This window comes from Mesocricetus auratus, unplaced genomic scaffold (genome assembly GCF_017639785.1).
Source record: "Mesocricetus auratus isolate SY011 unplaced genomic scaffold, BCM_Maur_2.0 Super-Scaffold_6730, whole genome shotgun sequence".
In the NCBI taxonomy this organism is placed as follows: domain Eukaryota; kingdom Metazoa; phylum Chordata; class Mammalia; order Rodentia; family Cricetidae; genus Mesocricetus; species Mesocricetus auratus.
In genome coordinates, this window is record NW_024429184.1 from 26,839,441 (window position 1) to 26,859,918 (window position 20,478).

Genomic DNA, 20,478 nt, shown 5'->3' on the forward strand with positions numbered 1-20,478 from the left:
GATTTTTCTTTTCACTTATTTCTCCTAAATTTAACAAGTATGCCATGTCAGTTAAACAATTAGGATGGAATATGATGAGAGATATGCCTGGCATCATTAAAACATAGGAAGAAAGTCTAATCTGGACCCAGAAGGATGGGCAAATTACTGGGGGCAGGGAAGGTGAGAAATGCTGCAGTTGGTTTCTTCTTCCCATGATCAATGCTTGGTTTGTAGCGTTATCTTGTTGTCCTGTTCTATTCCTGTTGGTTGGGGGATGATGCCTGTGAACATTACCTTGGACATAGGCATAAGGAACTGTTGCTGTACCTGTGACCTCTTTTTGTACTTCTGGGGTCCACAGTCACCTTCACTTGTGTCCCAGAGCAGGAACAAGCCTGGGTACATAATAAAGTTGCAGAGTTGACCTAGGTTGATGATCCTGAGCTTAAGCTACTGTCACATTGATTCCAAGTGATGATTTTTCATTTTGTACTGTCACCACATACTGTCTCAGCCAAGCAGGGTGTCCTGCCTTTCTGACTGATGAAGCAGCTTTCAGTTCTTTCTTCAGTATTCTTAGGATCAGGGGTACCTGGGCAGTGGGTTCTTTCTTCTGGAGTCAGTAGAAACAGAAACAATCTCATTTTTTACTATGACAGCCTGAATTTGGACATCATTTGTGTGGCTCATGAATTCCTTTTAAAGGACAAGGGTTTTTTTTTCTTCCTATAAACTGTGTCTTAGCCCCTTACACAAACAAACACACACATTTCACCGGCTTCACTAAGCCATCCATTCATACCAGCAGAGACTTAGGGAGTCCATTGGAGAATACGGCTCAGAATCAAAATGCACCCTAGATATGTATGAAAGTTTCAAGCAATAAGTAAAAACATCATGTTTTCAAAGATGAGACGTGGTACAAAAGTAACAAAGGGTAGAATGGAAAGATGAAGATGCCCACACAGTGTGGAGGACCCAAAACTGCTGCTGTTGCAGACCCCATCTTCCCATCATTCCCGGGTTGTAACACGGGTCCTCATCTTCCCATCATCCCCGGGTTCTAACACGGGTCCTCATCGTCCTATCATTCCCGAGTTCTAACAATGGTTCCAAAAGACACAGTGGCAACTTCTGGAGGAAGCCTTAGGTTTGGGCACTACCTTCCCTTACACGGTTAAGGAAACTCATGTAAGTCTGCCTTTAATAGCATTAACCAAAGGACATAAACACCAAAGAGACTGGCCTCTGCATTCCTGCCTGTGCTAAAGAGACGTTTTGTGGAAGGTTTAATTGCCAGTGCCCCCATCTCTGTGTCCCTCTCTCACTCCTTCCCTCCCTCCCCCATCTCCATGCCCTCCCTTTCATTTTCTTTCAACTTTTGGACTGTCTGGTATACTTGAAAATAATAATCTATTTAGAACACCTCAATATAACCAAGGGCTATTTTATTACACTTTTTATTATATATTTAAATTAGGAACAAGATTGCTTCCCATGTTAGTCCCAGCTCCCTCACCCTCCCCAACACACCCACTGCCCCCAGCCTCCCCAGCCCTTCCAGCCCCCTACCCAATCCCCACTTCATTCCTAGGGAGGGTAAGGTACTACATGGGTGATCTCTAGAGTCTGTCATATCGTTCCTGGGAGGTCCCAGGCCCTCTCCAAAGTGTCCAGATTGAAGAGCATCCCTCATTGTGGGATGGTTCCCCAAAGTCCATTTGTATGCCAGGGATAAATACTGATCTACTACCCCAAAATCTCATAGATTGCCTGAATCTCCTCATTGACACCCACATTCAGGGGGTCTGGATTAGTCCCATGCTGGCCTCTTAGCCATCAGTCTGGGGTCCAAGATCTCCCCCTTGTTCAGGTCAGCTATTTCTCTGGGTTTCACCAGCCCAGTCTTGACCCCTTTGCTCATCACTCCTCCCTTTCTGTCACTGGGTTCCAGGAGTTCAGTTCAGTGTTTAGCTGTGGGTGTCTGCCTCTGCTTCCTTCTGTCATTGGATGGAGGTTCTAGGATGGTATGTAAGACAAGTCCTCAAAATCATTATTAGGGAGGGGCATTTAATGTAGTCTCTACTACTGCTTAGTTTGCCAGTTGGTGTCATCCTTGGAGATCTCTGGAGATCTCACTAGTGCCAGATCTCCCCTCAAACCTAGAATGGCTCCCTCTATTATGATATCTCCTTTCCTGCTCTCCTGTATTCTTTCTCCAACTCAACCTTCCTGCTCCTCCATGTCCACCTCTCCCTTCCTCTTCTCTCCCTTTTGTTTCCCTGGCTCTGTTTTCTCTCTCCCACCCTGTGTTCCCAATCTGGTCAGGGGATCTTGCTTTATTCGACCTTCTCTGGGTTACCATGCATATCTCTCTTAGGGTCTTTCCTGTTTCCCAGTCTCTCTGGCATTGCAGTTGTAGACTGGCATTCCCCTGATTCATGTCTAAAATCCATATATGAGTGTACCATGTTTGTCTTTTTGTGACTGGGTTACATCACTCAGGATGGTTTCTTCTAGTGACATCCATTTGCCTGCAAATTTCAGGATTGCATTGTTTTTTTTCTGCTGAATAGTACTCCATTGTGTAAATGTACCACATTTTCTCTATCCAGTCTTCAGATGAGAGGCATTGAGGTTACTTCCAGGTTCTGGCTATTACAAATAGTGCTGTTATAAACATAGTGGAACCGATGTCCTTGTTATATGAATGTGCATCTTTTGGGTATATGCCTAAGAGTGGAATTGCTGTGTCTTGTGGTAGACGGATTCCCATTTTCCTTAGGAATCTCCATACTGATTTCCATAGTGGCTGCATGAGTTGACATAACCACCAGCAGGGCCTCCCCTTTCTCCACATCCTCTCCAGCATAAACTGTCATTGGTTGGTGTTTTTGATTTTAGCCATTCTGACAGGTGTAAGATGGTATCTCGGTGTTGTTTTGATTTGCATTTCCCTGATTGCTAGGGATGTTGAGCACTATTTTAAGTGTCCCTAGGCCATTGTAGTCTTCTCTATTGAGAATTCTCTATTTGGTTCTGTAGCCCACTTTTTTTTTTTTCGAGACAGGGTTTCTCTGTATTGTTTTAGAGGTTGTCTTGGAACTCTCTCTGTAGACCAGGCTGGCCTTGAACTCACAGAGATTTGCCTGCATCTGCCTCCTGAGTGCTGGCATGCACCACCAACGCCTGGCCGTAGCCCACTTTTTAATTGGACCCTTTGGTGATTTTGGAGATCAGCCCTCTGTCAGATGTGGGGTTAGTGAATATTTTTTCTCATTCTGTGGGATGCCTTTTTGTCTTGTTGACCATGTCCTTTGCCTTGCAGAAGCTTCTCAGCTTCAGCAGGACCCATTTATTAATTGTTGATCTCAGTGTCTGTGCTACTGGTGTTATACTCAGGAAGCAGTCTCCTGTACCAATTCATTCAAGGGTACCTCCCACTTTCTCTTTTAACAGGTTCAATGTGACTGGATTCTTGTTGAGCTCTTTGATCTATTTGGACTTAAGTTTTGTGCATGGCAATAGACATGGGTCTATCTGCAGTCTTCTACATGCCAGCATCCAGTTATGCCAGGACAAAAAGAAGGTACTTTCTTTTTTCCATTGTAAAATTTTAGCTTCTTTGTCAAAAACCTAGTGTTCATATGTGTGTGGGTTAATATCAGGGTTTACTATTTGATTCCATTGGTCTACCTGTCTATATATGTGCCAATACTAAGCTGTTTTCACGAGTATAACTTTATAATAGAGCTTAAAGTCAGGGATGGTGATGCCTCCGGTTGTTGCCTTGTTGGACAGGGTGGTTTTGGCTGTCCTGGGGCTTTTGTTTTTCCATATAAAGTTGAGAATTGTTCTTTCAAGGTCTGAGAAGAATTGTGCTGGGATTTTAATGCTGATTGCATTGAATCTGTAGATTGCTTTTGGCAGGATTGCCATTTTTACTACATTGATCCTACCTATCCAAGAGCATGGGAGATCTTTCCATTTTCTGAGGGCTTCTTTAATTTCTTTCTTTAAAGATTCAAAGTTCTTGCGATACAGGTCTTTCACTTGTTTGGTTAGCATTACCCCAAGGTATTTTATGTTGTTTGTGACAATTGTAAAGGGTTATGTTTCTCTGATTTCTTTCTCAGCCCTTTTATCATCTGGATATAGTAAGGTTACTGATTTTCTTGAGTTTATCTTGTATCCTTCCACTTTGCTGAAGGTATTTATCAGCTGTAGGAGTGCCCTGGTAGAGTTTTTCAGGTCACTTATGTAAACTATCATATCATCTGCAAATAGTGACAGTTTGACCTCTTCGTTTCCAATTTGTATTCCCTTGATCTCCTTTTGTTGTCTTATTGCTCTAGCTAGAATTTCTAGTACAACTTTGAAGAATTATGGAGAGAGTGGACAGCCTTGTTTTGTTCCTGATTTTAGAGGAATTGCTTTGAGTTTCTGTCCATTTAGTTTTATGTTGGTCGTTGGTTTGCTATATATAGCTTTTATTATGTTTAGGTAAGTTCCTGTTATCCCTGATCTCTCCAAGACCTTTATCATTTTGTCAAAGGCTTTTTCAGCATCTAATGAGATGATCCTGTGAGTTTTGCTTCTCAGCTTGTTCATATGGTGGATTACATTGATGTTGTACCATCTCTGCATTTCTGGGATGAAACCCACTTTATCATGGTGGATGAGTTTTCTGATGTGTTCTTGGATCTGATTCACCAGTATTTTGTTGAATATTTTTGCATCAATGTTCATGAGGGATATTAGTCTGAATTTCTCTTTCTTGGTTGTGTCTTTGTGTGGCTTGGATATTAAGGTTATTGAAGCCTTGTCGAAAGAGTTTGGCCAAGAGCCTTCTGCTTCTATTGCATGGGATATTTTGAGGAGAATTGGTATAAGCTGACCAAGGGCTTTTTAAGTTAAGCCAAAAGCATATGACTGGACACCAGTGCTGCCATATAAAATTGTAGCTGAAACGTTTCTGAAAACTTATTTGGGTAAATATCTGGATTATATAGCTTAAATGATTGTTCTCATTTTAGGATTGATCTCTTTGGAATTCCTCTGAACACACCTGGTCACATTTTAGATGCATAATACATATTTGTTAAATTACATTGAATAAAATTTGAAATTGTATCTGTTACTTATCTTAAAACCCCAGACTTCTGAAGAATACATATTTGTATCCAGCAATATGTTAGCTATAAAATGAGTAAAATCCAACCTGGACACGGTGGTTCTCTTTTTAGTGGTTTTCATCTTGATGCTTTTCTTATGTTTTTGGCTGTCTTAATAACCATCAAGGTGGCTTCTCCAGGGTTTCCTAGTGCTCAGCATGAGCAGAAACTGTAATGTGGTAAACATCATGTAAGCAAAGCAACTGCATTTTAAAAGTCAGCCTGAGATTGCAGTATTTTTCTGTAATTTAAGAATATTGATATTGGTATCCTTTGGGAAATATAGTATGATTCGGGATAAAACAGAACGACTTTCTCCTTATAGAATAAGGTCCTTGAAAAACACATCTCTGAATCTGGAAGTCTATGCTTCCTCATTTCACAGCATTAGTTCATTGTCATCAGCACCTCGTTTGATTGAGCTCACTAGTCTGGGTCTGGGAGAAAGCTGTTATAACTGAATTAATACTGCATAAACATTCATTGTTTCTTCCTCAATTCCCCTTCAGTGAGCTCTCCTTACTACTAAAGAACAAATGCAAGCATGACTGGCATTATTTGGTGACCGGATACATGATTTTTGCTGTATTTTTAGTTATGTTTTATTCTTTACTTATGTGCAGTATATTTTTATTTATGTAGTCATTATTAAACAATGTGTACTTATCTTCCTTTATGTAAACCTTGCAACTCTTTCAAAAGCTTTGAAACATCTTTTCAATAAAACAGATGAGGACCTGAGATACATACCTCCTCAGCTGGCAAATTCATTTTTATTCTGTCAAAGTAACTAGTGACTTTTAGAAAGATAATAAATTCTTTATATTTGAGAATTTATGTCATTATCACTTTTCTTTTTGGTCACTAAATTATTGAACTATTTCCTATGCTTTTGATTTTTGTTTTGTTTTTGTTTGTTTCTTTTTTCTTTCTTTCCTTTTTTATAGTGAGGGCCTATGAGATAAGATATTACAATGGCAGGTAAGAGATTTGCAAATGGATAATTATACTCAATTCCTGATTACACTTGCGGGAGTCATTGCCGATTATCTTCTGCAAATCTTACTTTCAAGTTCCACTGATATTCAAACTGAATGGGCCATAAAACCATTTGTGTTTATTACTCAAAACCTTGTGTCTAATTTCCCTTTCCTTTGTAGTCTATCACCCGGCTGGAGATCTTATATTCAAAACACTTAATTACCTTCCATCTTCAAATCAATATAGGTTAAAATAAAACAAAACAACCAGAAAAATGACATATTTATAGTCTTTCACTCTGATTCTTCGTTTATTTTTACCTGTTTGGCATAGCATACAGAAGTACCAATGAGTATGCTTGGAAGACAGAAAAATACATAATATTATCTCTTCCAGAAGCCACTTCATGTTAGGGTGGGAGTCACAGGACCACAAATAAGGAAATGGAAATAACATAACTGCTCTGTTTGCCAGGGGGCTTTGATGGATATAATAGTATAATATGTATGAGTGAACATACGTGCTCTCTCTCTCTCTCATATTCTGTCTCTCTCTCTCTCTTTCTCTCTCCCTCACTCTGTCTGTCTCCTTTGTGTGTGTTTAAGAGCATACATTAATGACAATGAATATCATATTTGCATATTTAGATGTATATACTTTAATTTTGTATGTATATGTAAAGAGGAAACACAAGTGAACAAAACAGTTCAGTTAATTGCAAAGCATGGCATCTTTGTGTAAATGATGGAGACTCAGCACATTCTTTTCTTTATCTACTATAGTATGAGCATGTCTCTGTAGACCCAAAGCCCACTGGATATTTGCAAATCCCCATTCCCCAAGATCAGACTACTTTTCCTCAAAGAAACTCCATTTTTATCCTTGTGTCTGTGAAAGTTTCTGGATGTGGGTCAAGGGCATGCTCAGCATTAAAAGGTAAGCATTGATGTTTTCAGTGAATATTTTCCCACTAGACAAGCTTATGAGAAAATAACTTGTTTTGTGTCTCTGTTACATAATTGCACATAGTGAATTTCTTGCAAGCAAGAGAATTCTAACCTTCCTCACCAAGATATCTTCTAGTCTGATTAATACCATTATTGCTGCTGACCTTCTCTTCTGGCTTGAGAAGCAGCATATGACCCTAGAAAGGCACAGGTAAAGTGTGATTCTACTTCACCTGGGAGGAGATCTGATGTATTTCATCATTAGACTCCTGTGGAAATATACAATAAAAGAAGGGATCTGGTTATTGCTAGAGGCAAAGTACTACTAACTCATCCCCAAAGATTGCTTTTTGATTAAGGGGCTCTGTAAGGCGCTCAGCCCTTCTTGCAGCTGATATGAACTGCTATTCTTGGCTGTATCACTGAAGTTGAACATCAGATTTTCCTTTTTTTAAGAAACAGCAATTACATTAAGGAGTCCTCATGTGGGGTGTAATTTCTTGACAAAATCAAGTACAATTCAATAAGAAGACAGACTTTGTGCCATAGGGTTAGATGGAAATTTGTAAAGAGAGAGAAGGTTGTAACTGTACATCAAATGTGTCATGGGCAAACGCCAATATGTCAAATCCAGCTCTGACTGTCCTGCTTCTAAAAAAACAAGAGGGAATCTGATGAATTGCCAAACTTAGAAAACAGACAGGCATGTTTTCTTTATTCTCACATACCTGCAAGGGTTAAAATAGTTTGCCTTTAATTGTGTTTGTGAAGGGAGCAGGGAGGAAAAGGGGAGTGGAGGTCAGCCCAGCGAAAATCTATAATTTATTTTCCAAACTGGGACACATTGGGCACAAATGGCACTCTAACAATAATTACAGCAGCTAGAAGTATAAATTGAGCCTCTCACAGGAAAAATGGGAATGTGGTGACCCCTAGGAGGTACAATTAATAGGGCTGTATGTCCTGGTTGTTTAGCCTTGCTGTGACCATGAGCTCTCAGTAGAGACATCACTTCAATTGGTGTTTTTAATTTTTTTTCCTTTAGTGCTCATGATCATAAAGTCTGTGGTGTAGGCAATCTCCGTTATACTTTGTGGTGAGATAGGCTTTCTGTTTTTGGAATTTTATTATTAGATTAACAAGAATTTTATTGTTTCTTTTCTATAAGTCCTTTTCATATTTGGTCCAGGAGCAATGTGAAAGGAGAAAAGGTACCTATTAGGCTGGCTGGTAGAACATGCAAGCCCACTGCTTGAGTTACCTTTATCTCCTGACTGCCTTTTGTTCTTCAGAGCTCATCTCTGCATTTGGCCTCTTGTCTTTATATACTAATACTGGCATTTTTGAAGGGAGTTTTTGGTTGATTTTTACTAGGCACAAAGCGGCAAAATAGATTTGTTTTAATTGTTTTACAAAAATTCTCCTGATTTTTCCATTTATACTTGCTCTTTTCTAAGAATAGAATATATGACAATTTCTTCTCCCTCCCCCCATGTCTGTGGAGTGTACATGTGCACTTGTGTGCAGGTACACACATTTGTGCCTGTGCATGCAGTATTGCTCTACAAGTTGTGTATGTTTTGATTTTTTATTGAATTTTATTGTTTGCATTTGTGTGGGGAGGCAGCAGTCATTCCTCAATTGTTGCCTATGTCTTTTTCTGGGAAACAATCTCTCAATGCCTTGGAACTCACCAAGTTCACTCCAGGCTGCCTGGCCAGGAAGCTCTGCATCCTCAATGCTGGGATTTCAAATGTGAAGTACCACACCCAGCTTTTACAAAAGGGGGCTGTAGAGACCACAGAGAAAAACATCATGTCTACTGAAGTCTTTTCACATTATAATATAGAATGCTGACTGAGTAATTTTTGCACCAGATTTTTAACCCTATAAAACATCATTAAGACAGTTAAAAGTAAAAGAAGTGTCATTTAAAATGGAACTTATAGCTCTTTCTCTGGTTATACTAATCTCTTCTCCTCTCCTATACATAGTGTGACCCTGTAAGGAAAAATAGTGCCATTGAGAGAACATGTTCAACAACTCAGTATGCCTCAGTTCATCCTCTTCACATGACAGTTCACTGCTCATCTATCCAGTCACCTATCTTCTTTAAAGTTCCTGACAACCCCTGCTCTCTTCAAAGTTCCATCAGTTTTGGAATACTCATCACTAAATGGGTGTTGAATTCAATTGACTAGATGGAATCACATCTCTCTAGACAGTAATCTAACAATGACATAGCCATTGTCTACAGCTTGCTTGTTCTGCTTGAAAGAAAACTAGGGGTTGGGGGAAGGAGGTGTCTGATAAACTCCCAGTAACAACAGAAGGCATAATCTAAAAGCTTTGACTGGATACCTCTGTTGGCTGCACACGAAGGCTGCAAGAATGTGTGCACACTATGACATGCAACACAGCTCTGCCAGGCAGGATGAGTCTTTGCAACCTTCTCTGTGTTTTTGTGTGGAGGACCAAGCTGAGTCAAGTGTGTGTTAATGAGTGTACATTCAACTAGTGTCTGTGTGAATAGTTTTGACTTTTGTGTACTACAAGGGGGATTAGAAAGAAAACACTTTGCTTGGAGATTGAATAATGTGAATTTGTAAAGTCATTTGTAAATTTAGTCATATTTTGGAGACATGATACTAAGCAGAAAAAACTGTTGTTTGTATTAGCAATAACCACAGAATTTTATGTCAGATTTGTGCTCAAGTCCTAGTCCCACCCTTATTAGCTGTGTGACCTGAGGGGTGGAAACTTCTTGGCCATATTTTACTCATCTGGAAATGCTAAATAAGTTTCTACCCCCAGGTTCTAGAAAAGATTAAAACTGGAAAGCTAATTTTTTGGCACGAAGTTGAGTATTAATTTACCTTTTTGAGAATGAAACAGGCCTAATGTCTGACTAATTTTAAGGGTATATTTTTAAGGGTATACTTACACTGAAAATACCAATAGGCACAATTAAGATAAAATTGAAAACAGTAGCTACATTGTAAAGTGGTAGAAATGCTCCCAAATCTAGCATGAGAGAGGCAGCCTATAGCACTATATGGTTTGTTTCATTTTTGTCCTGTAGAGATGAAAAATGCTAGCACTAGTATTTCTTCATGATGAATGCAGTTCACAGCCCTTCATCATCTTTGGAGCAAAGGTGGGGACAGCATTGCATGAATCACAGTCAAATCTCACATGTCAGTAATGTTTATTCAATAAAGGTACTCTTTCAGTAAATAACACAAATGGGCATTGTGTTTTAAGATGCAAAGCTATTAGAATATTTACCATACAATTTGTTTTTATTTTTTTCCTTTTAAGTCAAAGCTAAGTAATAGGAAATATTTCTGAAAGACTGCTTTTAAGAAATTGCTAATATGTTGATGCCCCATTTCCATTAATGTTCTGAAAAGTAAGCAAAGCCTCTGGCATTTCAAACAGTCACTAATCACAGAATTTGTTTTCTACAACTCCTTTTCAGTTATCCTATGTCTATTATTGAAATAGATCTATGCTCATTATATACAAGTAAATTATTGTTAGAAAGATTTCTAAACATTCTTCTAAAATTCAAACTCATAACTACCCTGTGACTATGTAAATGAAGACATGTTTATCCTGCTCTTTGAGTTAACAGTGGAATTCTTTCTATTAGGACATTGCTTTCATATCTGGTGCTACAAATGTGAGTCAACTCTTTGAATATTAACATTTCCTCTTCTTATCGTTTATAAGCCTAACATAAATGTTGGGTAAATCCAAAAATAAAAGATAATGCTGGTTTGCCTTGGTCCTCAGTGGTATGGCTTACCACTCACTGGCTCCATCATTAAGATTACGATTACAGTGTGTTTCAGGTTGTCTGGTAAGAGAAGTTTAATTCAGAATGTCTAGTTATTGCAATGCCACCTCCTCGTCAGGTTGCTAAAAACACACAGCCTTTTGTCAGGGTACAGAATGCTTTAATTCCCAATGCAAATCTGGGTGGCATGTTTGTTACGCTAGTGGATATACCTGACAGAACCTATTCTGTGTTTTCCAGGAATAAACACATTGCAGCACTTTTGTGAAACATCCGTTCTTCCATGTGAGCATGCCCTTTGTAATTGGGACAACTATTTCAAACCAGAATATGTTTGATAGAAAAATATTGTTCAAGGTATGTTTGTGCAGTTCCTAGGGAAGACTCCTTTAGCATCTACAGATGCTTTGGAGGGTTGCATGGAGAAGTAAATAAGAAGAGAAAAGTGTATGCAACACAGCTTTCAGCTCACTTTGTGCTGTCCTTTCTGCTGCACTAGGATGTCTAGGTCCTTACATGTATGAATAAGAAGTTGACAACAATTATGTTATCAGAATTTGAATAGTCTGCAAAATTGAGCAATTACAGGCATGTTTTCTGAATCATGGATATTCATTAAAGTATTTAGAAGTAAGACAATATTCAATACCAAAATACCAATAAAATTAAAAAATGTTTTTCTGGCGATTTTAACCTCTATACTTTATTAACAATGAGATAGATTGCCTTTAGTCATCAGACCACAAGTTCAAGTTTAGGTAAGTTGGATGTGAGGAAACCTACCTGAAATGAGTTATTGGTCATAGTAGTTAACAGTGTTATGATATTGACTGTGCATGCAATGTCTCCAGGTAACAATGTTCCTTGGACCTAAAAGCAGATTTTAGCTCATTTTACAGTGTGATCCAAATTCTCTTCTTTTTATTTTGAGTTACAGGATAGAAAATATGTGGTAAGCTAATTTCAAAACTTTTTGTTAGTTTTTATCTTATCACTACCAAGACTTCAATACCTTTCAAAGACAAACCATTAGTATTTTCAAGATTTTAGCAGTCTTTAATCCCCACTCCCTTTCTTTTTTGCAGGGGGGGGTGAATGCATTTTTATGTTACTTTTTATTTAATTAAAAACAATCTTATTTTACATAACAATCCCAGTTCCCTCCCCTTCCAGACCTTCTTCTCACTCCCTCCGCCATCTCCCCATCCCATCCCACCATCTACTCCTCAGAGAGAGTGAGGCATCCCATGAGTGACCATCAAAGCCTGTCACATCATTTGAAGAGAGTGGACAGCCTTGTCTTATTCCTAATTTTAAAGGAATCAAATTGAGTTTCTCTCCATTTAGCTTGATGCTGGCTATTGACTTGATGTATATTGCCTTAATTATTTTTAGGTATGTTCTTTTATCCCTGATCTCTCCAAGACCTTTATCATGAAGGGGTGTTGGGTTTTGTCAAAGATTTTTTTAAGCATCTAATGAGATGATCATGTGGTTTTTCCTATTCAGTTTGTTTATATGGTGGATTACATTGATGGATTTTCCTACGTGGAATCATCCCTGTATCTTTAGGATGAAACCTACTTTATCATGGTGGATGATTTTTCTTATGTGTTCTTGAATTTGGTTTGCCAGTATTTTATTGAGCATTTTTGCATCAATATTCATGATGGAGATTGGTCTATAATTACTCCTTTTCAACCATTGCATTTCCTCTTGCTTTTGTATCATTCTTATGGTCTTTGTTTTGAGTTCATCATACTTGGTTAGCATGCATATCTATAATATAAATACAAATATAAGAAAAACTACATGAGAACCAAGTATGTGTCTTTTAGTGTTTTCTCTACAAATGTAAAAAGAACACTGAGTGCATGTTAAGCTATATTAGTGTAGCTTGGGCTTGTTCAGTTCTAAATTTGAATTCTCTTGTTCCTTAGTAAAACTGTGGTAAACATTCACATTTCTATTTGCAGGGTCTGGAGAGATTCTTCAGTGGTGAAGAGTGCTTGCTGCTCTGGCACAGTACCTAAGTTTGTTTCCCAGCAGTCACATGGTGGTTGGCAACTGTTTATAACCAGCTGTGTGGGAGCTGATGCCTTTTTATAGCCTCCTAAGACTCTTTGCTCACAGAACATACAATGTCTTTCTCCCCATCTCTCTTTCTTGCTCTTCCACACATAAATACAACAACAATAGCAATAGTAATAATAATATTGATAATAATAAATATTAATAAATAAAATGCATTTTATATTTGCATAAATGTGTCTGTGGCATATTAAAAGTAGTTCACTGTGTTTCCATTTGGAAATAACTAGAATATTTCTTCCTTGTAGCATAGCTATCAGGAAGACAAAGCCTATTGGCTAGCTATAAGTGAGAATATTTTTATGTCTCATGAACTTTGAAAGATTACACAAATCGATTAGGGAAGTTCAGCTTTAGTTTGATTATTTTCACTGCTCTGTAAGGTATTAAGATATACAGCACTACTCTGTGGTATGATGTGCTACTGAGAAGACTTTCACATTGTTAGAAAGTGGCTTCTCATGTGCTCTTGAATTCCTAGGCTCATTCATTTCTATTTCGGTACTCAAAGAATTTTGCAACAGACCCTTGTAAGGTTGGTGTTTACATGCAGGTTGACAACAGTCATACCTGCCAAAGGTGTGTGCACATGTGTTGTGCTTCTGCAGCGGAGTGGGGAGATGGCATTGTGCAAAAGCTTTAACTGTAAGGGAAGCCAGTTTTCCTATGGGAAATTACTCAGAGTGCAATACAAGCATATTTTTCTAATTAAATAGATTAGTTTATGCCTTTGGCACTTAAAGGAAGTCCTCAGATTCACAGCCTCCTGAGTTGTAAGAATTTCCCAGGTTAATTCTCTGGAAATTAAATCTAACCTTGTTCCCCACCCCCCCTTCGGCATTTTGTCCCCCCCCCCCACTTTTTTCAATTTCTTTTTCTAGTTTTACACGTGACTCATTCTTTCTCTTCCTTTATATCCTTTAGCCATCTTTTCTCTTTTCCTCCTCTCTTCTGCCTGCTGTTACAGGAACAGCTCTCATGTTTTCCCTCCCTTTGCCATTGGTGTCAGAGCAGCACATCCATATTTTCCCATGGAGCTCATTCCTGCTAGCATTTAGCTGGCCTCCTTGTGTAATGTGTCTTTCACACCCCTCTATTCCTCTGACTGTGCTGTGGACATCTTAGAGGGAAAGGTCCTTCTTCCCTTCCATGCCAGATATGGTATTCATATAATAGTCACTCAAAAGAGGTGAATTTAAATACTTATACTAAATCATTATCAAAAAAACAAAGTTTTTTTCTTCACTATTACATTACACCCCAACCAAAGTTACTACTCCCTCTACTTCTCCAAGCTCCTCCATTTACCTTCAGAAAAGAGTGAGCCTCCCAAGGTCTATCAACTGAACGGCATAGAATGAGACTAGGCACAAATCCTCCTCATATCAAGGCTTGGCGAGGCAACCCAGTAGAAGAGGATCCCAAAAGCAGGCTAAAGAGTCAGAGATACCCTTCACCCCATTTCTTAGGAGTTCCATAAGAAAACCAAACTACACAATCATAACTTTTATTCAGAGGACCTAATGCTGTCTTTGTGAGCCCCTATGAACACTGTTTAGTTGATTCTGTAAGTCATATTTTCATGATGTTCTTGACCCATCTGGCTCCTATAGTACTCCCTCCTCCTCTTCCTCAGGATTCCTCAGGCTTCACCTCATGCTTGACTGTGAGTCTCGGCATCTGCTCCTATTAGTTCCCAGATGAAGCTTCTCTGATGACAATTGGGCTAGGCACCAATCTATGAGAATAGCAGGATATCATTAGGAAGCATTTCATTTACTTTTTTGGCTAGGCTTGTTTGGTTCTGTCCTAGGTCGCCAGGCTATTCAGTCCCCAGTTCCTGGCATATGGACTAAGATTAGAGGTACAGGTTCCAATAGCACCTTTTCATGAACATATCGTGCAAAAAAATGGTTTGAGATTTCACTTTGTGTGATGGGTTGGAATACATACATATGACAGACTGTTTTGAAGTTTCCTGCCTTTAGATCATGTTTTAGGTAAGTCCTTCCAGTGTGTCTTCATGGACAGGAGATAACCTCCTGACACTGAATTTTTCTATGGTCCCTTTTGATATTTAAACATTTTTGAGATTATAATATAATCAAATAATTGATGAATGGATTTTTCAGTTCGCAATGTGTTTTGAGGTTTCTGTGTCAGGAAAGTATTTTGTCAATTCTACATTTCCAAACACAAAATTGTTTTGAGAAGAAAGGCTGTAGTCATGGCTGGATAAGGAAAACCAAAACCTTTAAATTTCCTTCTGCTGTATTTCTTACAGCAATTAAAATTGGCACTGGGTTACTTTATAATACTTAAAGTCTAAGCTGTAATGAAAATATGCTGAGAGAAGTAAATTGAAGTTTTAGACTTCTAAAAAAATACAATCTGAGAAAAGACTAATAATATCCGTTAGAGGCTCAGAGTGGTAAGATGTAAAGCCGAAGTCGGGGATCTACCTCTAGTGTTTTCAATTACTATGCTTCAGAGCTAGTATGGCCACAAGGAGTCTGGTCCCCATACCCAGCCTTACCATCCAGGAGAGAAGGGGGTCTCTGTCAGAGCACCATAAAAAGAATGATGCATGGTAAACAATGCCTTGGGGACTGTGAGAGAGGTACCTGGACAAAACAGGCAGAGAGTCTTACCTCAGGTGCACTTTGTTCTCTGGATTGTTCTTAGATGTGATTTCGTGTCTCGTCTGAGAAACATTTACATCCAATTCATAAAAAATGTTTATTTCTGTTGGATGTCAGTACATAGCATATGGCCTTGTACTTTGCTGCTGTGTTTTCCCAGATATAATAGATAGTGAGTGCCAGGAAATTATGTTTCAGTTCCTCTATCCTGAGAAAGTTCTGGGAGATGGCTGCTCTGTTAATATTTTTTAGCATGTGCTTACTGACTTTTATTTACATGTTTTTTCTGATCATGTTTTTCCGAACTCAAACAATCTCCCTTGGACTACTGCTTTTGTTGTTATATTCATATATAAAAGTATAATGAAACTGAAATAAGATCGTCTACAGCATTAAACTGTAGTCTGCCCCACCCCTCCAGGTCCTCATATCCCAGGCCCAGCAGACAAGATTTTCATAGGGTGGCTGAAGTCAACAGCTTGGGGTTGGAGATCAAAGTTTTTTTCCTTTCCCAGCCAAGCACCAGGGGCAATCTATCCCAGCTTTATATAACCCCAAAGTTCTTTACTTCCACATAGCATTTTCTTTATAAATATCTACTTCATCTTGCATGTAAGCAAGCATGGTAACCCCACTGAAGTTTCTCTGTAAGCATAAGAGAATGCACTGAGACAAGAAGTGTAAACATGGCAGACTCATAGCTTATTTTTATTGCTTATTTCTAACAGAACAACAAAGGAATACATTTTCCAGAATAAATATGTTTACTTTCTGTAAGGTCAACAAACACCCCATTTGCTACTGGGGCTGCTCCAGAGAGCTGTGGACATCAAGCAGGAACAGCTCTTCAAGTCCCACATCTTCCCCAAAGACTTCCATGACTACTTGGTTTTCATGAGATTTTTCCTATGCTAAAATTCCTAGTGTGAAATATTTACTTTCTGTCATGTGCAGTTAATAATAAATAATCAAGTACTTTATGCAGAGGCCTAACTCACCAGTATGCAACTGCTTAATTTCAGGGGAGAAATGTACCATTGCATAAAAGTCATGACCATACATTATGTGAACAGACATTTATTAAATACCGACTGCATCCCACACCATGAATTGATTACAGGGCATGGAAAAGTGGATAAGACCTTTAAAGAATTTGTATTCTAGAAGACAGAACAAACTCATAGCAAGGAAACTGCCTCCTATGGGATGATCTGAAGAGTCATACTCTATTTACCCAAATTGGAATCATACAGAACATGTAGTAAATGGTATCTTGACTCTTTTTTTTTGCAGATTTTGATATTGAGTACTGACTTAATGAATGCCAAGAATATTCATTGTTTCAAGTAGACACAAAATGTTATTCCAATGTTTAGCTACAGAAGTATTAAATATTATATTATGGCTAAAAGAAGGCCCTCTAAATTTGCTGGAAGAAAATTCACTGCCAGAGAGTCTGGGAAACAGAACCTTCATCCAGCAACTAATGGAAGCAGAGACAGATACCCACAGCTAAACACTGAACTGAACTCCTGGAATCCAGTGACAGAAAAGGAGAACAGATGAGCAAAGGGGTTGAGACTGGGCTGGTTTAACCCACAGAAGCGGTTGACCTGAACAAGGGGGTTTTTTGGATCCCAGACTGATGGCTGGGTGGACAGTATGGGACTGATACAGATCCCCTGAATGTGGGAGTCAGTGAGGAGGCCTAGGTAATCTATGGGGCCTTGGGTAGTATTTATCCCTGGCATACAAATGAACATTGACTGCCCATTTAAAAATGAGGCATACTCTCTTAGTCTGGACTCATGGGGGAGGGCCTGGGACCTGCCTTGGATGAAATGACAGACTCTGGAGATCTTCCATGGAGGGCCACACTCTCTCTGGGGATGGGAGTAGAGCTTGGGTGGGGGACTGAGGCCCTGGTGGGGAGGATAAGGAGAAGGGGAGGGAGAGGGAGCTGGGATTGACATGTAAAACAAGTATCAAACTTAAATAAAAAAGGAAGAAAAAAAAGAGTTAGTTGGAAAAAAGGCTAAGCTCTCATAATTAAGAAAAAAGAATGAATTTTATGTAAAGAACAACAGTTAGGAGATGAATCTTAACAAACAAGCCTAGGACACAGCCAAGGAAGGTTTGCACATCATGTCATAGGAGCTGTAAAATAATGATCAAAGTTTGCCTTAGTGTGAAAGTAGGACATCTCCCTATCAGGACAGCACTTTATGATGTCCGTAGGAAAATGTCAGAGGCCTTCTGGAGAAGTCCACATGTTGAGGACCACTATGGATCCTAACAGATGGCATTCCAGAACTTAACAGCTCCTGGTGATACCACGGAACGCCAATTGAAAGTTAGGATGCCAGTCATTAGTCACAGAAGACAGAAGAAATGTAGTATAAGCCATGTTTTTGAATCAGGAATTTGTGTAGTAGAGGTTAGACTGTTACCAGTGAACACTAAGAAGAACACTTGTGAATGCTTATGGATGTGTTAGTTAGTAAATGTGTGAATCCTTTTGCTTTCAGCATGGTGAAGCTATGCTAGACATCTTTATAATGTACAGTATCTTTTTATGTCCATGTGGTATTTATTTTGCTGAACTTAATCCTTGTTCACAAGTACCCCACTTTCTGTTTGGTTTCATTACTAAAGTCAATTGCAGAAATACATTGCGTATCCAGTGAGTCTTATATAGCATTTCTAGAGAGTGTTTCAATGTCTCTGTTCTGCCTATTTACTTTATTAGTTAATCTGAGCGTTTATTCATGATAACCATTGAATATTTCAATAGATTATTGCACATAATACTTGGTTCCTTAAGGAAGTCAACTAAGGAAAGTGGCATTGTAATAAGAAAGGAGGAAGAATGCCTTCCCAGGACTCAGAGAGTCCCAAGTCTCTATGTCACCACTCACTACGGGCATGGCCTTAGTTATGACTCCATTTCTATGAGCACTATTGCCTCTTAATGGGAAAGACAGTCCTTCTGAACTCTGTGCAACACTAACAGATAGTAGAGATTGTTGTTGTAAATCATACAGTACATAGTTGAATACGAAAGTAGTCATTTGTTACATAAAATAGCAATTGTTAATAATTCAAAGGCAAGTTTTCACTAGCATTCCTGAAGGGCAAGTAAAACCCTTTGGAGAAAGAATGCACAAGAGTGAAAACATCTCATCAAATACAAACCAGTGCGATCTCTACTTTTTCCCTTTGCTCCACAATGGGTACCAACGACCCCTCACTTTACTCTAAGGATGTCAAAAGCCTCCTGCAGTCATCTTAAATAAGATAACGTAGAAAATATTTCACCTTTGTTTTTTGAAACTTTTAGATATTTAAATTTGACAGACCTTAAGCAAAGAGAGAAAATAAAATGATGATTACCGAAGCAGCTATGCAAACTATAGCAAGGAGCCACCAGGAAGGACATGCCTCAGTGGGCATGTTCCCAGGGTGGAAGCAAGGGCCATCATGAGAGTGCTGACTGTAGAGTCACCTTTGAGGACATACATTCTATAATGTCAACCACTTAGAAGGATGTTTTTTAATTCTCATTTAAAATTCATGCTACAAACTCATTCTGTTTTTACCATGCTGTCTTTCCTGTGAGCGCATGATACTGCTATGGGCAATATACATTTTTCTTTTTGCTGATCTTCTCTGTTTAAGTGCATTTTTATGTCCACTTTTTTGTCATTGATGATTTAAAAAATGGCAAAATGACACCTGGGCTACTTTCCCTTCTTGCTCAAAACAGCAAAGTACATGTTAGTAGTGACTGCCTATCTTAAAGTACCCGTCTTCTTTGACTGTTGAACTATCTATAATCATCAGAGTGGAAAATCACTTTGAAAGCTGAAGCTCAGGGGGAAAAGGATCCCCAGCGTCTCACTATGGCCAAAGGGCTGGCAGTGTGGAGAGCAGGTCTTTGACAAAGGAGTTTTTGACCTGGTGTTGTGAAGTTCTACAGATATGCAGACACACAGTGTCAGTCCCAACTGGGACTGGATGGCTTGACGTGAAGATTTGCAGATATGTTTTAGAAAGGTAAAGAGAACAGGAGTCAGGAGGGGTGGGGGTTAATTTCAACCTAAAGGGCTAACTGGCTTGCCTTAGCTGACTTTTTCTTTTTCTTTTTTTTTTTTTTTTTTTGCTGAGGGTCCTGATCTGTCTATTGCAGCAAGTTCACCCATACATTTCTTGCATGAAAAGTGATACTGACTGTTTCCCCTGCTTGCTTTGTTTAGTTTGCCTGCATGGCATTCTTTCTGCCATCTGTGCCAGACACTGTAAAAATGCCTTAATTTCTTCACAGGTTTGGAAGCATTTTTTTCTTTAATATGTTGGACTTAATCGTCTCCAGCTTTTTTTTCTATTAAGGTGGTATGGAGGTGTCAGTTATTTTTCTTTTTCTCTCTTTGCCTGCTGCTGCTGTGTTTGGAGACACACTGTCTCCTTGGTCTCCGAGATGTGATGTATTATGCATGTCCCTTCTAGTGGATTAGGGTGGGATGAGCAAAGAAGGAGATGGTGAGATTGGAGAGGTCGCAGGCTTTGAGGACTGCCCATTGATTACAGTGTTGACTGGCTGCCAGACGGGAGGTGTCAGGGTAGGATGCAAAGGAGAACATTCATTTTTCTTTCACCAAAAAGCCTGAATGGAGAGCAATCTTTTTGTTTGTTACAGTGATGGGTAATTTGGAGCACTTCCCTTGTGCATGAAGAAATTTGCTATTCTAATCAAAATCTCGTCCCTTTCAACAAACCATTATAAGATACTTATGAAAATAGGCAGCTTCAGATTTCCTGTTTGAATTTTTGTCAGCTTTCACTTTTATGCTCATTTGCAG